Source organism: Mandrillus leucophaeus, unplaced genomic scaffold (genome assembly GCF_000951045.1).
Source record: "Mandrillus leucophaeus isolate KB7577 unplaced genomic scaffold, Mleu.le_1.0 Scaffold559, whole genome shotgun sequence".
In the NCBI taxonomy this organism is placed as follows: Eukaryota; Metazoa; Chordata; class Mammalia; order Primates; family Cercopithecidae; genus Mandrillus; species Mandrillus leucophaeus.
The window spans coordinates 729618-733704 of record NW_012106019.1 but is presented as its reverse complement, the minus strand read 5'-3'; positions in this window follow the sequence as shown (position 1 = coordinate 733704).

The following is a 4087-nucleotide window of genomic DNA, read 5'->3' as shown; positions in this document are numbered from 1 at the left end:
AAAATCTCACAAATGGTAGCATACTAAGTTCACTATTTCTTCATTTATTTAACTCTACTGTCTTGAAGAGCATTTCCTATCAATACATATAGATTTGCCTTATTCTTGGAAGGTTGCATATGATTCCATTATATAGATGTATCCCAATTGTTCTAATATTTTGATATTTCAGATAATGCTACATAAATATCCTTGTACATATCTTTTTCATATGTGTCAATGGATGTATGAAATAAATTCCTAGAAGTGGAATTTCTGAGTCAAAGAGATGTACACTTGAAAATTTAATTTTAATAGTGCCAAATTACTCTCAACAGAGCTGGTACCAATTTTTTACTTCTACCAGCAAAGCATGAATGTTTCTTTTTCTCCTTGTTGCAAAAATATTTCTTTTAATTTTGCCTTTTGCCGTGCAAAATTTTCAAATTTATATGTATTTGAATTGATCAGTTTTTAATAGTTTCAATCTTTTGTATAATACTTCATAAGATCTTCCCTACCCTGAGTCTATTAAAAAATTATTTCCTATTTCTGGTGCTTTATGTTATGTTTCTGTTTTTACATTTAAAACTTTTATGTACTAAAAATTTATTGTGATATGAAAGATATGACATTAAAATTTTGTATAGACGGCTGTTGCTGTTGTTCCCAAACCACATACTTACTGATTCATCTTTTCCTCCACTGATGTGCAAAGCAACCTTTAGTCGTATACTAAATTCGTTAGTGTATTTATGTCTATTGCTAGACTTTCTATTCTGTTTCATTCAGCAATTTATCACCCATTCAGTAGTACCACAGTATTTTAATTGGTGAAGCTTCAAAATAAAAATAAAAATGATAGGCATAGTCTTCTCTTATTATTAGTCTTTTATTTTTTAGAGCTTCCCAGCCTTATGGACTCTTTTTCTTTCCATACGCACTTTAGATACAGCTTGCTATTTTTCTAACAAAAATTATGTTGATATTTTTATTGAGATTGCATTACAGTTATAGCTTTAAAGAGAGAATTGCTGTCTTCATGATGTTGAATCTTTCTAATCATGAGCCTAATATTTTGGTCCTTTTTTTGTTGCTATTATAAATGGGATTTTATCTTCCTTTGTATTTGTATTTTTATTTTTTGAGACAGGTGTCTTGCTCTGTTGCCCAGGCTGGAGTGTAGTGGCGTGATCGCAGCTTGCGATCCTCCCACCTCAACCTTCTGAGAAGCTGGGGCTAAAGGTGCATGCCACTACGCCCAGTTAATTTTTGTATTATTATTATTATTATTATTATTATTATTATTTTGGTAGAGACGGGGTTTCGCCATGTTGTCCAGGCTGGTTTAGAACTCCTGGGCTCAAGGGATCCGCCTGCCTTGACCTCCCAAAGTGCTGGGATTATAGATGTGAGCCACAGTGCCCAGCTTTCCTTTGTATTTTTAAACTGGTTGTTGATTGTATTAATACATATGAAGGCAATTAGTGTTTGTATATTAACTTTGTAACCAGTGACATTGCTGAATTCTTTTAATTGCAATTGTGTTTTTTCCCTTTAAGTTTAAGCAATTGATAGATCACCTACACATTATGACGTTTATCTCTTCTTTTGCTATTTTTTATTTTTTAATTTTTATTTTATTTTATTTTTTGAGAGGGAGTCTCGCTCTGTCACTCAGGCTGGAGTGCAGTGGCGTGATCTCGGCTCACTGCAAGCTCTGCCTCCTGGGTTCACACCATTCTCCTGCCTCAGCCTCCTGAGTAGCTGGGACTACAGGCCCCTGCCACCATGCCAGGCTAATATTTTTGTATTTTTAGTAGAGACAGGGTTTCACTGTGTTAGCCAGGATGGTCTCGATCTGCTGACCTTGTGATCTGCCCACCTCGGTCTTCCAAAGTGCTGGGATTACAGGTGTGAGCCACTGCGCCCAGCCTCCTTTGCTATTTTTATAACTAATTTCTTTTATTGACCAGTTTCATTGGCTACTATCTTTTCCAGAACAATGTTAGATGATAATGGTGAGAGTGGTCATCTTTGAGCTAACACATTTAAATTTGTGTAAGGTAATCAAAAAGGCTATAAAATATGCTTTCTTAAAGCCACCGTGGAGAATATGTTTTTAGAAAGGAAATGAAGTCAAAATGTTTTCTGCAAGGGTGCCTCATGTTTGATTCTTTCAAATATTCTGTTCAAATGTACCTTTTCAGTGAGACCTTCCCAGACCACCTGTTTAAAAGTGCACACCCCCCAACCCTCCACCTGTTCTGGTTCATTTTTCTCTGTAGCATTTATCACCACTTCACAAACTATATTTCATATATTTATTTTTATAATGTATGTTTCCCTCCACTGGAATGTAAGCTCCACTAGAGTAAGGAATTTTACCCCCTTTTTGGTACTGTCCCTCCAGCACCTAGAATAGCACCTGCACATTAAAAAAAAAATGCTGCATAAATACTTGATGGATGGAATTTCCTAAAAAGATCCACAAAAGGCTGGGCGCGGTGGCTCACACCTTTAAAATCCCAGCATTTTGAGAGGCCGAGGCGGGATGACCGCTTGAACTCAGGAGTTCAAGATCAGCCTGGACAACATAGCGAAACCCTGTTTCTACAAAAAATACAAAAATTAATTTGGTGTGGTGGTGCGTGCCTGTAGTCCCAGCTACTTGGGAGGCTGAGGTGGAAAGATCACTTGGGCCCGGGAGGCAGAGGTGAAAGTGAGCCGAGATTGTGCCGCTGCACTCCAGCCTGGGTGACAGAGCCAGATCCTGTCTCAAGAAAAAAAAAAAAAAAAGAAAAAAGAAAATCCAGTAAAGGTGCTACTATAAGGGAGATTTGCTTACCTCTAGTTAGATGTCAGTATAGAATAGGGATTAATTACCTGAAAAACTTGATGGAACTTTAAAAAGTTTAGTGACATCATTTATTTCTGTTACTCTATCTGTTTCTCCATAGTGATAAATAATAAATGAGAATCTTCAAATCCCAGTGGGTCTGGGAAGGTAAGAATCCAGGTGTTGACAGCTGTAAAGAGGAGAATGGGCTGAGACTTGGGGCTGCACCAGCAAGAGTTCCCATATAGCTCCCTGACTGGCATCTATTTTAAAGAAAAAATTTTTCATCTGTTTTGCAGAAATGACCACTAAAGTATTTTACTAGAAATAGAATTTACCAGGAGAACCTGAGCTCCATAAAACAAACGTCATTGTTGTTCAAAACGGGTGTTCCTTTCTTTGTACCTAACTCACCATTAAAATTAAACACACCAAGGTCTTTCAAAAAAGCAGTGAGAAACTTTAAAGGAGTTAGGTCTAGAATGTAGCCATGATTATTAAGAAAAAGGAAGGAAGGGAGGGAGGAGGAAGGAAAGAGGAAAGGAAGAAAAGAGAAAAAGGAGAAGGGAAAGGAAGGAAGAAAGGGAGGAGGAAAGAAGCGAGGGAAAGAGGGAAGGAAGCAAGCAAAAAGAAAAAAGAAGGAAGAAAATAAAGGTTATGAGATTTAAACAAAGTAGTTTGTGAAACTGTGTGCAAATTCTGTTGGAAAATTGTCCCGGTGGCCTCAATGTGGGAAAATGAGTTGCTCAGCAGGGACTGCTAAAAATACAGCGACCAGGAAGACGAGATGACTTCACGCTGGCACATTTGCCTGGCTAGTGCTTGATCGTTGTTTGTTCTGACTTCTACTTCTGGTACAGTGTCAGTGCCTCTCCTTAAACTTTGTTCATTAGAGTAAAAGGATTAACTTGAACCTGGAGGACATAGAACAAGGCTTAATTCAGAAGCCAAAACTGGGGATCTCTAGCTCAGAGACGCTCTTCACATTTGCGCTATTATTAGCACCAGGATTAGGCTGAATTTAGACTGGCATTCTTATTGCACCTGATGGGAAAATAGGAGGTTACTGCATTTAGACTGAAGGAAATCACGAGTGTCAGCCTACTATTAAGTATGTTTTCTCTATCTGTTTCTCCATAGTGATAAATAATAAATGAGAATCTTCAAATCCCAGAAATCTATAAATGAATATAATTGAAAATTAGATTATTTTTTCATTCTCTGGTGCCTAGTTCCCTTCCCAGAGGCAATCATTGCTAGTAACTTCTT